A 20,657-nucleotide genomic window follows, 5' to 3' on the forward strand; every position below is an offset into this window, starting at 1 on the left:
TATTTCACCTAAGTGGCATCATTTCACAACATAACATGCTTCAGAACTTCAAAATAAAATAAATTTGCATGTATGAAAAGATTCTATCATATCTGTAACAGATAGAGCTAACTCAAGCCTGTAATTAACCACTCACCTGGTCACTAGCAATAAATAAGAATAATTTCCATTTATCTAAGCAGGAAAACTCTTGCAAACAGAAAAAAAGCTGACTTATTTCCGTTGTCTCTAAGGTTGTTAATAGCAATATGAAGACTGATTAACATTATTAAAGAAATGGCAATTTGTGGACATGCTTCAAAGGGGGGGGGTCATATAGGTTCAGATAGTCTAAGAGACTACTGAGTCATTTATCCTATTGTTATAGGATAAATTCTTGTTAGAGGAGTGAGGGCTGTTGTTAGAGTAGGTTATGTCCTGAATGGGTGGCCAGAGAAGGGGAGTGAGGGAGGGGAGAGAGTGAGGGGTGGCATGCAAGGGAGGCGGAGGGGGCCCAGCATCTGGACATGGCCCACACACCCTAGCAGAGGGAGGGGTGGCAAGGAAAGGGGAGGGAGGGGAGAGAGTGAGGGGTGGCTTGCAAGGGAGGGGGAGGGGGCGGCATCTGGACATGGCCCACCCACCCTAGTGAAGGGAGGGATGGCCAGGGAAGTGGAGGGAGGAAGGAGAGAGAGTGAGGGTGGCATGCAAGGGAGGGGGAAGGGCCTGGCATCTAGACATGGCCCACCCGCCCTAGCAGAGGGAGGGGTGACCAGGGAAGGGGAGGGAGGGAGAGGAGAGAGTGAGGGGTGGCATGCAAGGGAGGGGCCCCAACATCTGGACATGGCCCACCCACCCTAGCGGAGGGAGGGGTGACCAGGGAAGGTGAGGGAGGGAGGGGAGAGAGTGAGGGGTGGCATACAAGGGAGGGGGCCCAGCATATGGACATGGACCACCCAACCTAGCGGAGGGAGGGGTGGCCAGGGAAGGGGAGGGAGGGAGGGGAGAGAGTGAGGGGTGGCATGCAAGGGAGGAGGAAGAACTACCTCATGCAGTTCTTATCCATCCAGCAGAAATTTATGAATCCAAATGACTATATAGTGCTTCAATGCCACACTAGCTACTTTAAGCCACTATATTTCTGAGGGATCTTTTTCTGTGGCTACGAGAAATTAATCTCCAAAAGATGTCAAACCAGATTTTTAAACTGGTAGCCCAGTTTCTGCCCAGAGAAAGTTCATGCTTATAGATTCAATAAAGAAGTTATCTCAGAGCTTCCAAAGGTGCTGTTCCATCAGCATAATGGCATTTACATGAGTTGAACACCTCTACTTATGCTCCATGATATTACAACTTTTTACAGCTACAGTTGGAGGGCTTTTAATGAAGAAAGCATTAAAAATGATATCTCCCACTTGCCATCAGTTCAGTCTACTCTACCATCTCAGGTTTCTACCATCACATATTATGTCAGGTTTCTACCTGAGAGTCAGCATGGTGTAGTGGTTAAGAATGGTGTACATAATCTGGAGAACTGAGTTTGATTCTCTACTGTTCTACATGAGCAGTGGACTCTACATGAGCAGTGGACTCTAATCTGATGAACCAGATTTGTTTTCCCAGTCCTACACATGAAGCCTGCTAGGTGACCTTGGGTTAGTCACAGTTCTCTTAAAATTCAGCCCCACCTACCTCACAAGGTGACTTTTGTGGGAAGAGGAAGGGAAGGTGCTTGCAAGCCACTTTGAAACTCCCTACAATTGAGAAAAGCAGGGTATGAATGCAGACTCTTCTTCTTTTTGTGTCTACTAAACCTAATAATTGATTGCTGTTAGATCCAGGATTTTCCCCTTAGGATATTTACCAAAAGATTGTATGAAGTAATGGCTAAAAGAGGAATAGAATACTACAGAAATTTGCTGCTCCAAACCTCCCAGACTGGGTAGTGATAACAGATTCTCCAGCAATCAGGCAGGTAGGATGCACATCCTTGTTTATTTTGTAAGAACAAAAGACTGTTCTACAAAGCTGGTCTTCCACTGTCTGGGTTCATTCTGGAAAGCACCCTCATTCAACTCAGAGATTCCCATCATGGCTAAAGTTATAAATCAAGTTTATTGACTTACGGATTGTTGCAAAGCATAAATAATTCAGTCACAGACAAAATAAAACAAATAAACCTATCTGTTACTGTCTAAAGTCTGTCTGAAAACTTCAAACGCTTACTACTTTCAATGCTTCTGAGCAGCATTCCTCATTGTTCCCAGCTGTGAAACTGCTTGTGTGTAGTATAGGAGTGTGCTGTACAGAAGAAGAGTTCCCAGTGTATATAGAGAGCCACCTTTTCTAGCAAGTAACCAACGTAGCTGGACTAGCTGATGAATTTTTGCTGGGGGAGATAATCTCTAAATAAACTGTTTCTCCTGGTTGAAGTTTTCAGAACAAGAACTACCCTGCAGGTGCTGCTAATCAGCAAGGTGAGTACTCCTGAACAGGCCACAATCCAAGCAACACTTATAACCTAGAGCATGGATTGCCAAATTCCTTACCGATAGATACCTAAGCAATTTAAGACATAGACTTCTTCCAGGTGACAACTAACTGGAGAGTAAGAATGTGGTTGTTGATGCTCTGACTTCGAAAAAAGTTCTTTAAATTAAATTGTTAATCTGAAGCAATTTTGAGGTGCAATAATAGAGAAAAGGTTTTTGATCCCATTGGATATCCACTGTCAACAAAGGAAGAAATATGGCATCATTTGCATATAGTGATGATCACGTATAAGGTATTATATACTTGTCTGCTCAGTCTTAGGAAAGGTGAAGGGAGAAAAAGGAAACCTATTACTATATGACGAATCCCACTTTTCAAGGTCATAGAGAACTGAGGCAAATTCAGTGAACAAAAGTAAAATTTTTTGAACAAACTAGATGGGATCATGAGAGATTTCAGTAGATGAAAATCAGGCATGCATTAATTATATTAACTGTATACAACTATATATATCAACTATATACAAATATCAGTTGTGGCATAGGAACAGTTCTTAATCAAGCTTTAGAAGTTTCTTCAGTTGCTTAGATGTTATGAGAGGTTCTTGATATTCACTCACAGGAATCCAAATCCCAAAAGCTTACCAAACTTTCCCTTTAAGAAAGATACCTCCTCTCTTTCTGAGTCAACTGGTTGTTCCACCAGTCAGAGTGCAGCTCATCTTACCCAATCAGAGGGGTTTCCTGTTCCTAAGAAGTTTTTCCCTACTCTTGTGACACCACCTTGTTACACTGACTGACTTGCACTTTTAGACCTCTATTCTACTGTGTAATAAGTACTGACTGTTAACAACAATAGGGAATTATCCCCAAAGGATCACTGATCATAAATGAGGTTGCAATAACAATGGCCTACCAGAGAAGGTCAACTTTAAATAGGCCCAGGGGAGAGATGCCAGGACCAGCCGGCCTTATCAGCTTTTAAATGATTGATCAGCAGAATGACCTTGTCTATATAAACTGGTTCCCAATGTGGAGGATGTTTTTAGTTAATCAGCTTAGTAGAGGAAGAACAGACCATAGACTCATTAAACAGACTTTTAAAGCATTGTTATCAAATAATCAGTGAAACATTCATTTGTGCTGTATTGGAAGCTCTCCTTAGATGATATAATTAGCCAAAATAGGAAGGAACATAAGCTAGGAGATGGAAGTCCTAGATTAAAATGTCAGTTAAACTATAGTTTCGTAGACAAGTATAGCCTGCTATATATTGAATCTTTTTATTGGATGGCCAATAGCCAGATTAAGATGTTGTTTTTCTACAAATTCATCTTCTATCAGTTCTGCATCAAGTGATTAAATGCAAGTAGGGTATTTGACCCTGAACAGATGATGATAAAAGACTTGTGTGTGTCATTACCTCACTGAATTAAATTATCATTCAATTGTCTGCAGAAATAAAATGGAGCATAGTTGTACCATGCAAATAACAAGATCAAGCAAACACTGAAAATATATTCCTAAAATCTACAGATATAACACACCAAAATAAAACAGTATAATGTGTCCTCTAACTAGGCTGAGATAGCACTACACAGCTGATCGGGGAAGCAGAGCTAATTACAGAAAAGCAGACATGATCCCAACATTCAACTCTTTGCTACAAATCAGGATGAAGTTGGACTTCTAATACTCTGATTTTTGACTGGGAACATTACCAGTTTCCAAGGCATATTCAATACAAGTTGTCACACAGTTGTTACACAATTGTTACCCAAGTAGGGGATGGGGAGAGAACTTGGAACAAGCTCTTCATGTCTGATTTCACAAACTGAAGAAGTTCTTTATTTTGAGGAACTGTGACTGTACCCTTGAAAAATGTAGGTCAAAGGAATGACTTCATCTGCAAAACCCTTAGCCAATCAATAGCAGATTCTGCACGGGCCAAAATCACTGGTGTCGGCTTGGTAGAAACACTGTTTGGAGGGAGAACTTCCCACAGCTGCTGCCTTCAAATCGAGGCAGCAGCACTCTTTCCCCACCAAATGGTGTTCTGTTGACTTGCTACATGAACAAGTATTTTGGAAAGCAGTGGTGTCATTTTCCAGCACGCTGCTTTTTAAAAACTTATCTCCTTCTCCCTGCATAGCTTCGTTGGAACAAAGGGACACACACCCTGCCCCACCCCCAACCTTTTGCCAGGGCAATGGGGGCAGGTCCCCTTGTCTCGACGGAGCTATGAAGGGAGGAGGTATGTTACAAAACAAAAACAGCACACCTCCATGCAGAGGCTCTGTTGTGGGCCACAGCAGCACTAGGGCCACTCCCAGGGCCTGTGCAGAATCTGCCAATGTCTGTCTTTTAGAAAGTAAATCTGAGATGTAAGGAATTTATTGTTTATAGTTGTAATTGAAGTAAGAAACAAAATGATTTCTCTTGAAATTCCAGTTGTATTCCAGGGAGATAGAAGTTGGCTGTAAGAATAGGACTCCTGCAATTGCCAATCAATTCTCCGCAATTTAGCAAAATTGGCAAAATCTAACTCTCCTGAGAAAGGAAAATTACGCAATGATCTGAAAGGAACAAATGGGTCACTGTTTTAAAACTAAGTGCTGTGTTCCAAGTATTACCTTCAAGATAACACAAAATCTATGGCTTCTATATTATAGATCTGATCAAGCTGCATTGCATTACCAGTTTATTTGATTTTTTTTCTTCCTGACATTGCATGCAAAATGATCACCTATTTCATCCTAGGTTTCAGTAATATGCATATGGTGCTCTTTTGAAGTCAATTGTTCTAGAAAAATAAAAACAGATTTTTACTGGTTTAATGTTGATCCTTTTATTTTAATAACTAGCAGCAGACCACACTTAAATTGCAATATACGAAGCGTTTATCATGCTTTTCTTAAACTAGCTGCTGTGGAGCTGGACAAAGAGAACATGGTCTACAAAAACACTAATATCTAGAAACCTCCATGTAAAATGAGAAGGTGGAGGTAGTGGTGGTACCTCTGTCAGTAAAAATGGACACAAACAGGCCAGTGTGGGCATGACTATCTGCCAGACCTCCTTTTGTGGTGGAAGGCTTTCCACTGATCATTACTACTGTTTGCCACTGCTTGGAGAAGTGACAGGAGAAAAAAATTAAAAGACACTACTGTCTTTAAAACTGTCAATATGCCACTACTGGATACAACTCAGAAGTGGTTGTGGGTAGCTCCAGGAATTGCTGGGAAATTTTATGGTTTTACCATAGAGTTTCCAACAATTTTCTAGACTTACCCATGATGTATTGACATCACATGAACCCCATGTCCCTGTTCCCAACCCTTCTGCTGGTTGCCAGGCTCAGACTCAACTTGGAAACTCTCCTTCAGGTACCAGGGCATTATAATGGTGATCCATGTGCCTTCATCATGCTTGTTTTCCACAGATATGCTTCACACAACCGTAGCATCCTTTGAAGTTCCAGATAGTACCTAATGTGTATGTGTGTACCAAAGAACAGAATAAAAACCTAAGAATAATATCTGTTGGAAACAATGGCTCCTAAATATTTGCTATTCAGACCTACAACCATGAGCACCAAACAGAGGATTCCTGAAGGATGCAGAAATCACATGCAGTGCATGTGAGTGTGCTGACTTTCTCAACATGTAGGATGTATATATAGTTCTGTCCCAGGAGCTCAGGACAAACAAAGAATCTATATGCTCATTAAATAGGTTCATAATTCTCAGCAAATAAATTTACTCAGGTGGGATGAAACCAAAAGTTTAAAAGGACGTGCTTGGAAAAGGGGCTGCATTATTCAAATTCATGAAGTTTCTTTATAGCCCAAAGGGACCAAAATCACAGGATAATAAAGTCTGTTCCACCTCTGTTCTATGCTTTGCAGCTCACACCCTTTTCTAAGGACAAGCTGGGTTCTAAAAGCCAAAAACAGATTGAGATAATAATAATTAAACGTACCAATATTATCTGTTGGAAAACATAAGCACTTGGAACCCTGGTCATCCATGAATTCTAGCATTATGACTATGACCAATTAGCAAAAGCTGAAAGCTGTACTACAAAGAGCTTTGGAAACTGCCGATATGCAATTTGTATTTGGGTTTTTTGTACCTAATAAAGAAGAATAAACACAGCAGGCAATAGCATTCTAATTAGAGAAGAACATTGCATAGCAGATGCACTGTAAACACGGTTGGGCTTACACAAAACAAAGGAAGATATTTTTGGTTACATTGCCCTTCCCTAAGAGTGCAACCATGACAATTCAAATGAAAGTAAGGATGGTATACTTAATAGGAACAGAAGGCTCAGCATTATAGCTACATTTCTGAAATATCCCATTTTCTTTGTAATTTTTTTTGTAGCCTTTAACTTCCATTTTCCAGAAAATGGCAAGGCTGAACTTGGAGAACATTTCTGAAGTGAGAGGCATATCAATCAAGTGCATAAAGGTGTGAAATCTGTGTTTATTTCTATTGAAATTCTGCAAAGTTTCTTCTGAAGTACTTGTTTTGTTATTGAAGTCTATTTCAAATGACTTTATCCCAACAGATTCTAGAAATACAGGAAACAAATTCTTAGGTGTAAGTGTAACCCCTGTGTCAGAATGGGATGACCCAGAAAGGGGTGGAGTCTGAAATGAAGTAGAATGCTGCAGAACTCATGAGGTTGGAGGAAGCGAGACTACCAGGCTGGGACCTTGATTGATTTTATTAAGCCCTTAACACCTTGTTTAAGGTAACTGCAATGTTGTGGGGAACTAGTGGGAAGGGAGTTTATTTTTTTTGCTATATTGTAAATGTTAGAATTTATTGTTTCAGGGTTTTTGTGTATGTAAATGGTGAGAGTTTTCTGGGAACCTTCATCATCTTGAATCCCGTTCACCAAGCCTCAGAAGTCTTCAAAACCAACCACCAGCAAAGAAGAATTGGACTTGGCAATATCAGTAGACTGTAAATAAGGACTTGAAAATGCAAACTTAACAGGACTGCAAAGTGTAAAGGTTAAATGTTTTAAAAGTGTTATTTGTTAAGTAAAGTAAACTGTTTTGTTTAAATTTGGTTCTTTGCAACTCCTTCCAAGTACTGCCCCACAGAACCCACAAGCTGAGGTTACATAAGGAAATGTCTTCATAGAATTACTCTCTCAAAAGTTCCAGAATTTGAATGACTTTATCCCAACAGATTCTAGAAATACAGGAAACAAATTCTTAGGTGTAAGGAAATGTCTTCATAGAATTACTCTCTCAAAAGTTCCAGAATTAATATCTTAAAGGCATCTGAAAGATGTGGAAGGTTCATCAATAGAAATGCTATTGTTGATTAGTCTCACATTTCATCACATAATGCAGTATCTAAACAGCTGGCTTTGGGATGGCCAGATGGTAAGGATTCTGAATGAATGAGTTATCATGAGCTCTGTCCTTTGATATTATTCACTTTCTCTATGTATATTTAACTTTGTATACCACTTCAGTGCTACATCTAATAAACAAGTATATTCCAGGCATAGAAAATACAAAGTTGCATCTTTGAGATAAGTGACATGTTCTTACAATACTAAGGTCTGCTGATACAGTCAAAACTTTTCCTGTTTGATGAAAATCAAATACAAAAAGTTTGTCTTCATCCAAAGTACTTCATCCCATAGAATAAAATAACTGTTATCCATTGCTTCTAGACTTGGACATCCCAACATATTACAAAATGGTTTTCCAGACTGCATGATCTTTCTGAATTAGAAGAGGATAATAATGTAAGCTGCTTGAGACTGTGTTTGGGGGAAAAGGCAGGGTACAAAAGAAGTAAATAAATAATATACTATGGTATCATTATATGCATATCTCATAAATGAATTCAAATATATCTTCTCATTACCAGAGACAACCTTTTAAACGCTCAAGCAGGTACAATGACTATCTTTAGTTATTACAGAATTTCTACACTGGATACAAGTTATTCCAGAATTTCTACACTGGATACAAAATTGGTGCTCCACAACCCAGGTACTGTGTTATGTTCTTTGTCATTACTCCCACTCAACAATTTCACCAAATATTATATACTTCTTTTTCTTTTTATTTTATTGATGGATATTAAGGTTTGACTTAAAGAGCCAACATGGTTTAGTGGTTAAGGCCCTTTCCACACAAGCTGGCTGACGTGGGATGCAGCTGGGATAATTGATCCCAGTGCAGCCCCAGGGCCATTCACATGCTCCCATGCGGCTTGCAGCTTTAAAAAACCCTTACTTTCTGCCCTGCACAGCCCCACAGGGATGAGAGGGTGGCCTCTGTGATCATGGTTGACGCCTTGGGGGCCAGAGGGTTGGTCACCCTCTCCTGCAGAGCTGCACAGGAGAAAAGGGAAGTTTTTTAAAAACTGCAGGCAAAAGTGGCGACTGCCACCTGAGGCCCTTCACACGGCAACTTGGTGGCGGCAACCCAGGATGTTCAAAAATAATTGTGCTATGCGATTGAATATCCCAGGTTCTACCATTTAACCTGGGGCAGGGCCAATTTAGGGGCAGGAGCCGTTCCTACTTCAAATTATTTTAATCCTGACTCTGACCTGGGTTAAATGGCCCATGCAGAAAGGACCTAAGAGCAGTAGACTCTAATCTGGAGAAGTGGATTTGATTTCCTACTCCTCTACCTGATAGGCAAACTCAGTCTGGAGAACCCAGTTTGTTTCACCACTCCACCACATGCAGCTTGCTATGTGATCTTGGGCTAGTCACTGTTTTCTCAGTCTCACTTACCTCACATTTGTCTGTTTTTTTCTATTTATTTAAATTTATTCACTGCCCTTTACCATGGTTTCAGGGTGGGTTATAATAAAAAACATAGAACATTAAAATCACAACAGTAAAAATCCAGCAACAGTAAAAACACAATAAAACCCCTCCTGAAACCCAGCACAATCTAAAATCTCTTGCATCTGCCCCATCCAGCCACTCACAGAAAGGGAGGGGTGTACAGACATCACAGGGCCCACTTCCCAGCAAGAGGAGTCAGCCAAATGTCCTGGTAAAGAGGACAGTCTTTGCCAAGTGCCAGAACTCCAAGAGAGTAGACACCTGGTAAACCTCTGGAGAGAGTGTGTTCCAAATTGTAAGGGCCACTGTAGAAAAGGCTCTGCAGGCTGTCTTCACCCCCTTAGCTCCAAAGGGGGTGTGACAGCCAGGTGGGTTTTCCCTTCCAATCTCAATGCTTGGGCAGGAAGATATGGCCGATGGGCTCTCTCAAGTACCTGGGACCAAAACCATATGTCTGTGGTGGAGGAGAGTAAGGGAAGGCAATTATAAGCATCTTTTATTCTCCTTATGGTAAAAAAGGTAGAAAAATAATTCTTATTATAATTCCAAGTGGGTTAGAACAGGTCAAAAATAACAGAGATTCTCTGCAGTAAGCTATTATTGTTCCCCATATCATTGGATAATGCCTGTTCATCTTTCCACTGAAGTACTATATTCTGATTTATTAAGAAGAAAGTAACTCTCTCTATTCCCCCTCCCTCCTTCAATTAAGTGACAGTTACTCACTGCTCTGAATATAAAAGGGGGTATTTGAAATGTTAGCTAAGGACAGGAGCTGACAGGATGTCATCTGTAAACCTTGTTAATTAAGAGTCCTCTCAAATTAAAAAAAACAACAACCACCTGCTAGAAGCAGACTTGGAATTTGACAATCAAAGTAAACCATTATCTGCAAATGACAGAAACCAGCAATCCTATAATATCTCTGTGTTATTCTTCTTGGAAAGGAGATATATTGTCTACAACAAAGTGGATTAATGCTAATTTTATCAAAGTATAAAAGAAGCAGAGCTGGTAAAGCCACTGATGAGTAAGCATTGTCAAACTTGTCAGACAACTGCCCCAAATAGCATTTAACAGTTTGACACTAATTTGATCCAATTTGAATTATGCTGCATTAAATTAGCATCAAAATGCCTAAAATAATGACTAGGGTTTTATCCAGTATATATAATCAGCATTTTGCCACACAAGTTCAGAAAATAAAGCTTTTAGAAAACAGATCACTGGAAGAAAAAAGAAGCAGGTGAAAACAGTTATCTTTGCATGTTGGAAAGTCAGCAGAGAGCATTAACCTTAAAATGAGATGTGGAAAACGAAATGAAGCAGGCTATTTTGGGGGTGGGGGGAGGAGAGAAAATCCTCCATAACATGCAGACATTGAGAAGATGATCCACTATAATATTTTTATGACTCAAAAATGTAATGTATCTATCATGAATATAACTTAATAAATCTAATATCTTGAGCCTTGTTCAACAGGAATGTTCAGCAAAGCCTATCCTTGGATTCTCTGAAGAAAAAAACTGAATATCTCATTAACAGTTGATGTTCCAGATTAACTAGAATGTTGAATATCAAATTCAAAACTATGCACTGTGTACCACTAATTTCAGTGCACTTCCTCCCTTACAGATTACCAATGCACATGTGCGTACTGATTAAATCACAGCAGAATCTCATAAGTATCATGCAATAACGTCAGGTTTATTGTTTCCATCGTTTAACAGAGCTCATGGTCATGAGTGATCTGTAATATTAACTGAAAACTGGGTGCAACCTAGGTAAGCACATTAATGTAACAAATTCTGGAGATCAAAACATTGAAAAATGGAAGAAAAACAAACAAATCAAAAAAGGAATATGCATGGCTGGTGTATAGTATCATGATTTCTCTTTGTAAACAATTCAGATGGGGAGAATTTCTTAAATATTTTCTACCCTCTAGTAGCAGAACAAAAAGCAAGAATAAGGACACAGATCAATAGAGACAGGAAACAGTAGCAGAAGGAATAATCTTTTCAGAGCAACTTCTTGAAAGTCTCCTGGTAGGATTTCTCACTTGGCAGGATTTCTCACAAGTGAACACATCATAAGGACAGGGAGAAGAGGACTATGCCCATCAGTGACTTTAGACCAATCAGAGTATATCACATTGGCAGATGAAGATGGGGCTGGTGGCAAACCTGTAACTGTGGCGAAGATGATTAGAATGTAAAGTGACTTTTAAGTGTAAAGGAATTCAAAGAGAAAAGAAAAACCATCAATGTACGTACTTGGCAAAGGTATTTGCCTAGTGCCAAGGTGACAAAGGAATGTAAATTCTAAGCTCATCAGGAACATGGCAGATAAGTAGTGTGGCAAGTTGGTAGCTCAAAATAACAGCATTTCCTGTTAAGAAATGACAGCCCAAATTGGATACTCATTGGATAGAGAATACAGTTGCTGTGAACAGGAGAGGAATAAATCTCTTATTGTCCCATTTTAGTTGTTATTTCCTCATGTCTTTGCAAACATCTGCTAAGAATGAATCTTTCTGGACAAAGTCCCTTATTAAGCTTAGTTTCTGTTCTGAACCATCTGCCTGGTGATAATTCATGTTATTTTCACACACTGTGCCTGTCATACCTTTGATTAATTGTTGATATTGCTGAAATAGGAATAAATCTGTTCAAAACGAAATACAGACGTACAAATTAACACATCAAGTCTATCTGCAATATGTTCACTGTGAAAGAAATCTTCTGGAAACACAGGAGAACTGTAGCTGACTGCGTTCAATGCCAATAGATGACTTCCATTTCAGATCTTGGCAGCTAATTAAACATTGTGTGACACTTGAGAAAATCAATAGGTTTCTCATTGTTTCCATCAGTGAAGTGCTGGATAGACAGAACCACTCACTTGATTCTTATTCCTGTACAGGTAAGCATATACATCATGAATGGTTATGCTTTATAAGTAGTATTTGAGATAGTTCATATGCATGCCCCTAGCAAAGTAAACAAACACTAGTATTTCCTAGCTCAAATACTATGCCTGGAACAGTGGTAGACTGATCAGCCAATATTTCCACCCCTAAAAAAATGAACTGCATAATGAAACAAGTTGTTATTGGAGTATTACTCAAACTGTGGCATGTGGTTGAAAGTGTAAGAAACCAAGAATGAGAAGTAACAGAAAATAGAACTACTCATGCAACATTTTTGTAGGGCTTACTCAGCCTTATGTGTGCATTGAAAGGTACTCTTTGTCAATCAAGACATTTTTAACTACTCAATTACAAATTCATTTACAAATTCAGATATTGTCATGATTGGAAGACTATTTTCCTTCAAGAACTTATCAAGATTTTTGTCCTCCCCCGCCCCACCCCACCAAATGCGAAAACACTTTGGCTAAGTATTTTCATTTTAAGATGGTAAACCAGTAAACACTATTGAACATAAATCAGTTGAATGACATTTATATTAATTTTAAGAGGTACAAAATTGAATAATGCTTCCTTAAATTCTGTTACTTGGATCTCCCAGCTATCATGAGTTGCTTTTCACATTTCTTTTTTTCCTGAGTTTTTAAAGAAGGATGTATCATTTATATGTCACCATCACTAGAGAAACATGAAAAATGCATGAAATATGTATTCTATTGATTTCTATCTTTTTAAGTGATGCTTACTGTTTTTAACAGAATTTTTGTCACATCTTACTGACTTTTTATTAGCTTCATTTATTTCATTGTGGTATAAACTACCTTGGGAATTTTTAGTTGAAAGGTAGTCTATAAACTGACAGTTTCAAATGAATTTAATTCCCTTTTTAAGCATACATTAAATTATTGCAGTGTACATTAAAGAATTTCATCTGCAGATGAAACTTCTGAATTAACTGTTCACACACTACATATTTTTGTATACAAAATAAGTCTCAAGTTTTCAAATCTTGGGAAATAACAACATGTAAACTGGTAATCCCATGAAGGAACCTGTGGGAAGAGGCATGCATCCTTTTTTTGCTCAACTGTTATAGGAAACAAGGGTACATTTATAATCCAATTTTAAAGCATTTAATAGATATCAGACTAGAATATTATTATGAGCTAAAAGTAGAAAGCATAAAATACAAGGAAGACCCATTTTCCTCTTTCTTATTTAGATTAAGTTCCTATCAACATGAAAAATGTAGAAGTGTGTGTGTGTGTGTGTGTGTGTGTGTGTGTGTGTGTGTGTGTGTGTGTGTGTACACATAAACACACACATTCTCTTTTGGACTTACTTTCCCCCCCCAAGTGATTAGAAAATGTTATACATCATACTATTAAAATATTAAATTTAGAAGGACTTGTAATCTTCAGAAATTGCTTTGATAGAAATTGTTCAGATATGGTTTTGTATTAAGTTCCTCACATTTAAAATATGACTTTTTATTCTACAGTGGGTGAATTGATTTTTTTTTTATCTGAGCATGTACAACAAATTCTTTCTCAGGTGGATCATGACCATAGTCTATTAAAGAGTTAAGAAAGAAGCTCAATGATTATATACATATTTTAAAAATGAAGTTTACAAATTAATGCATGAACCGTCACTCTTGTCTCATCCAGACGTTGTTAGCAATTTTTCACAGTGATGACAGTTGATAATTACCTGATATTTGCATTTTATTCACTAGTTGTCATGGAGTATCTGCTCAATTAATACTGTATATCTTCAGGTAATTTTGAATGTAATTATACTGTTCTTATCAAAATATGTGAAGAAATACTGTGAATTTTGAAAAAAATACAATTACACATTTAGGAAATGCAAGGCTGCATTTCCACACAGTCCTTAACAGGAAAGTTTCTGTAATCTTCAGAAAGTAGTCTGTAAAGTCTTGGAAGATTTGAGTTTTCCCTTCCGTTAAAATTAGCTTTGTAAGGGCACAATCTACCTGGAAATTGTGTTATGCGCTGGAATCCATGGAAACTCCAAATCAGCAACAAGTCTAGAATGATAGGTTCTTCTCTCCATGTCTGGAAAGTGCAATTTAATTATCCATCTATTTATTGTGTTCAATAAATAATTATAACAATTGTGGATTGAAAATCCTAGATTAAACAACTGTTCCCAGCATCAAATCAAATATTGCAATGTGGTAATCTGTGCAATCTAGGTAAACCAATGGGCATTGGGCACAGACTGAAGTAATGCTGCATAGAAGTGCACAGTACATCTAATAAGCAAAGAAAAAGAAAGAAAAAAACTGCAACAAAAAGAAACAAAACAGAACAAAAATATAAAACCAACCAATTCATTAAAATGTCAGAAATAAGTAAAGGCCATCTCTGGCACATAGAACCTGATAAACTAGGAACCAAACACATACCAGTAGGTCAAACTGAAGCACATCTCCCTCTGGTTCAATTAACACATTATAGTAAATGTGTACAGTCTGTCCACAGTATAAACTAAATATTTCTTTAAATGTGTAATGAGTAATTCCCCTGGGAGACCTGTGACACCACACCTCATTAATAATTTCTTGAAAGCAAATCCTAAAAGAGGAACCATCATTGTTATTTATTTATTTTTTTCTTCTGCTGGCCACAGGACTATTAGCTGGCAATAGCCGCTGGGATATCAGTGGGTATATGGCAATCCTCAGTTTATCTACTCCTAGATGTTAATTGATGTGAGGGCACCTTGCACACTGAACATTAGGCTGAAAATGCAATGAATGAATACTTTTGCCAGTAGCAAATTTAGGAATTAGAAAATATTTTTAATGAGTAATTTACTGATCAAGCGAGGGGCTTAGAAGAAGTAAGAGTGGAGAATAATTGGAAAGCCACAGGAAATTGTGATCAGTACAAGAATGTTTGTGACAAATCTGTTTCTTTAATTGGGACCAGTGTTGTGTCCTTAATTCTGAGCAAAGTTTAATATGTATGTTTCCTTTCTCTCTCTGGAGCTGCACTAACAACAATGTTCTTTTCCTCCATTTATATCCACATCCAGTCCTGGAATGGATCGGGGCAAAGTAAAACACTGGCCTGGATTGGAAAAAAAAACTTGCTACCAACACAACAGCATTCTTACATAAATATTGGCCAGCATTAAAAAATTCCATTCTTCTTCAATAAGATTTCTCCTGCTTTATTCGTTTCTACTTTCAAATAAAATCTTTTCAAGGCATAAAATAAAATACACCAATAAATAAAATTCAGCATTTGCTATTTAACGCTAAGAACACTTCACTGGAATCACTGGGGTTTATATCGAAGTAAAGGTTTAGGGACTGGCCTATCTTTCTCTCTCTCTCTCTTTCACTCTCTCTGGCCCCTTCCGCATGAGCCAATAAACATGGAATAACGATGGCAAAAAAATGGCTTTTGGGAGAACTTTGCATGGTTATCCCCCCCCAAAAAATGGGTTTTACCTGAATCATGCTATCCATGGGGCATTTGAAAAAGCCCAGGTCATAGCCACTTGTGTGCCAATGGCCCAGGCAGGAGGCGCTCCCCATGGCTGCATGTTCTGCTGTGGTGTCCCTTCCCGCCCTGTATTTGCATTGCACAGGGCCTTCTGGTGAGGCAGCATGGCTGTGAGGGTCCAGTCATGCATGCCTGGATGGCTACATATTGGTGGGTAGGGAGTGGACAAAAAAACCCATGCCTTCATGTGAAGGCGCAATAGCAGCCCGCATTGCCTCCACCCGCTCTGGTCACTGCCTGCATGGAGGCATGTGAACAAGATGAGAGGGCGAGCAGATTCCTTTATCCTGCCTGCAACCCGCTGACCCGGTGACTCACAATAAGAACAAACATTAACTTTGTTTCAAACTACAAGGGAGTGAAAAAATGTTAGTCGCTCCTGCTTCACAAGGTCTCCATTAAGAACTTTGGAAATTGAAATAAATGTATCCCTAATGAGAAATTAGGAGCTCTGTCATGCAGAGTGACAAGCTTCATTACTGCAGTCAAAGCTCTGCTCATGACCTGAGTGTTATTCTGATAGAAGTTGGTTTCAGGTAGCTGGCTCAAGGTTGACTCAGCCTTCTGACCTTCTGAGGTCAGTAAAATGAGTACCCAACTTGCTGGGGTTAATGTATAGACAACTGGGGAAGGCAGTGGCAAACCACTCTGTAAACATAGTTGTACTAGTAAAAATGATGTAACATCTCCCTATGGGTCAGTAATGACCCAGTGCTCACATGGGAGGCTATCTTTACCTTTTTAATGAGAAATGAAAGGAAGGGAAAAGATACTTATTAGAATAAGGGACATGTATTTTTACCAAAAAGGGATCACATAAATGTTTCCATAGGGATACAATCTTGAGTTTAGAAAACAGGCAAGATGTGCTACCATCTGGCTTTTGAAAAATATTATGCAACTTTACATGCAGCCAAAAACAAATCAAAATTCTAATAATCAGTTCAAATCCCTTGTCATACATTTCCTGTCCAGGTGAAAAATATGCACTGTGTGCCAAACAGCACCATTTTTTAAAAAAATCCAGAATTTACACTAATATAGGAAATATAATCCAGAATTTACAACAATATAGGAAATATAAACAAGACTGTATTGCACCTTAAATAGTTTTATTTTACAACCCACTCAAACTTTTGTGAACCAGAATTAGTGATGCCAACCCTTAGCTGGCAATCTTCACAGGCTTCTGAAAGCTATCGTGGACCCCTAGACAAAGATTCCATGTGATCTCACCCATAAGCCCCTGATCCAAACAAAATATCACAAGACAAATACCTTGGCTGGCTGTTACCATACATTTATAATAATAAAAGGATTTGCATGTCCACCTGTCCATTTGTGGCTGGCATAACTCATTAGAAAATTAAACTAGAAATCTTAAAACTGGCCACCAGCTTTAGGGTGACTGGTTGTTTCAGGGCCAAAAATGAAAGGAATCAGAATATCCTAGCCCAGATTATTTCCCAGCCCACCCATGCTCTTTGCAATGTAAGCTAAACTTGTGTAGCAGTTACATTGTTGAAGTAGAACCTGGGAAACCCAGGCCGTTTCCACATGGCCACGATTGGGGTTGGGTCGGCGTACACGACACCAACCCAACCCCCCTGGGACCGTTCGCGCGAACGGTCCCAGAAACAACCAAGAAGACGACACCGTGGAGCACCGTCGCCCGGTCAACCTATCGTTGTCGCGGCCATCCGGCGCGTCACCAAGGCCTGGGGACACGCCCCCCTGCCCTGCGCGACCACTTCGGTGTCACAGGGTGGGGGGGTGTCCCCAGGCCTCGGCGACGCGCTGGACGGCCGCAGTGACGGTAGGTCAACAGTTACAAGGGGGGAGGGAGGGCACCTTCGAGCCACTGCTGTTCGCACGGCAGCGGCTCGAAGCCGCCGTTTTCCATAAACCTCGCTGGGGAAGCGAGGTCGGAAAACGGCGGCTTCGCGCTGCAGCTGCACGGCAGCTGCGCCCCCTATGCGAACAGCTCCCTAGGGACGGCGTTTTTGCCATCCCCAGGGCGCTGTTAATGGCCCGTGCAGAAAGGGCCCCAGATTCAAATACTCTGCCATGGAAATTTGTTCAGTGACTTTGGGCCTAATACACACTCTTAGCCTAACCTATCCAATGGGGTTGTTGTAAGGGTGAAATGGAGGAGAGGAAAATGATGTTGGATGCTTTGGGTCCCTCTTGGGGACAAAGTAAATAACTTTTAACTTTTGTTCCTCATTTGCTACTACTGAAAACAGATAAGCATTTATTATCATGCATGTAAATGGTAGAGAGAGAAGCATCCTTTCATCCTTTGATAGATTTGGGGAAAATATTAACTATGTTCATAATATTAAAGTTGCTGTTATACTATTATTAAATACATTCTTAGTTTTCAAGCAGGATGAATGAAAACGAGTTCGGCTTGAAAAATAAAGGGGGAAGGAGAATAAAAAAATAGAAGTGGGAATAGACAAATGGCAGATACTGAAAGGAAGAGAGCAAAACAAAAAAGGAGAAAAGTGTGAAAAAGAGATGGAAACACTAACATGAAATACTTATGTAAATCACAATCTTCACATCATGCAAAAAAAAAATACAGTTGGTTCAGTTTTGAAGGCCTGGAACAAATTACACAATTACTTATAGGTGTAACAAGATAGCATATCAGACCTAGATATCAGATAGACAGACACTTATGAGCTTGATGCAATAAACCACAAATTAAAATCAGAGCAATATTAACTAGGGTTTGTCAATATCAGGTGTATTTAAGAATCAGTGTTTTTCCTTGATATTTATTCATCACACTCCTAAGATTTTAGATCTAGCGAAGAACTGATTTGGTTGAGTGTATCACTGAGTTCATTGCAAGTGTGTTAGCTGTTCTGAAATAGTTTTGGCTCTCCTTCAGATAACACCAGATGTACTATTTGCATAAGTAGGGTGTTATATGTAGGGTTGCATCTCTTTTTGGCTGCTTTCTGATTTATGACACTAAATGTTTCTTGCATGCAGATGGACAAAAACTAGAGTCTTTTTTCTATACATCTGACAACTGGGTACAACATTTCTTTATAAAGTGTTTTGAGGCATTCTGGCTTATTCTACTCCCTTACAGAAAAGCTGGCATAATTTATAATTTAAATATTTTATGAGTTTGCAGTGTGTCTTCTACACAAAGAGCAAAAAATAAAGGCCAACTTGCTTAATTCTACTCCAGCTGATGATCTCTACTGATCTTAAATCATGGTGATTGGCACATAGTGCACATATTTCACCCAGACAGGAAATATATGAGAAGAGGTTTAAACTGATTATTACAATTTTCAGCAACCTTGTGAAGACTGCCAGCTACAGGCTGGCATCCCTAACTCTGGTTCACAAAAGGGATTTAAAATAAAATTATTTATGGTGCAACAGAGTTTTGTTTATATTTCCTATATTGTTTTAAGTTGTTATATCTGGATTTTTTAATTAGGCTTTAGAGGCATCTTGGAACCCAGCAGAGCAGCATGCAAAAGTCAGTTGAGATGATCCCTACATGCAGCTCTGAAGCAGGGAGTTTTTCAGGTTTGGCTTTAATAAAATTCAAAAAAGGTAAAGCTAGCACAAGATTCTAGTTTCATTTAGCTTTTTGGAAAATTTCCAGGTCTTTTAAAGCTGAACCTGAAAAATATGAGAAAAAAATTGTGCACACTCCCAACTTATAACACAGACAATATACTTTAAAAAGGTATTGATCAAAGTTATTTTGTTGAATATTTCTATAGCAATTGAAATCTATTTGAATGTAAATGGCACATTTTTATGAAGACTAACTAAACTAGACTTGAAGTCTAAGATCGGAATTTAACCCACAAAGGATCAAAGTCTGCAGCATTAACATCCACTCAATCACTTTTTTTTTCCAGGAATTTGTTTCATTATAATGGTGTGATTTATATAAACCTTGCAAAATGAAATCCGTGCATCCATGCTGTTTCTCAATAAAGTGTTGCATCAAAGGGGCATCAAAAACAAGTCCCAAAGTGAGATGATTTTGACTTATAATTACATCAGCAAGCAGTTAAAAAGTGCAGTTGTAAAAACTGGAATATGCCGTCTTACAGGAATTAGTAGGTTCCCCCAGTTCATCCCTGGCAACCAGTGAGAGATGGGGGGGGGGAGGTGTTGAAAGATCTGGGCTGGAAAGCTTCTGGAGATTTGAGGGAGGGCAGGCTCTTCAGTGGGGTACGATGCTGTACAGTCCACCCTTTAAAGCATCTACTTCCTCCAGGAGAACTGATCTCTATCATTATGAGATGAGCTAATCTTCCACCTGGAGATTGGCAACCCTAAAAGGTAGTGACAGTGGCAGTGAATAGCCCCATTAAGGACATGAGATAGAAAACTTGATTACCAATCTTCATGTGACAATGAGCCATCTTGAAGTAAAAACAAATTTATTCTACAAAAATAAAGGGGAATTCTGCACTTCTAAGCCTGTTGTTTTTCTTCAAAGAGATCACATGAATAGGAATCCTGAGCTGTAGGTTTATGATGAATAATTGAGAAACACTGCAATTACAGGGGAATTTGCTCTGTACCAGGCTCATTAAAAAGCATCAGTATGAAGAAGAATATTATGTTTGAGTTGGTAGTAATTGCATTGGGTTGGCATCTGATTAGTCATGTTGGTTTTAAATGCTGAAAAGCCCATTAATACATTGGAAATTAATGAATGAGATAATGTAAACATTCCCATGTAAATAAATTTTTAAAGTAATTACCCTTAATAATCCCATTTTGTTGCAACAAGATAGGAATTTTTATAAAGAACAATCGTTTCCTGTATTTGTTGAACAATAAATACATTTAGGAGTCTGAACTAAGAAAATATTC

Source organism: Sphaerodactylus townsendi, linkage group LG10 (assembly GCF_021028975.2).
Source record: "Sphaerodactylus townsendi isolate TG3544 linkage group LG10, MPM_Stown_v2.3, whole genome shotgun sequence".
Taxonomy (NCBI): Eukaryota; Metazoa; Chordata; class Lepidosauria; order Squamata; family Sphaerodactylidae; genus Sphaerodactylus; species Sphaerodactylus townsendi.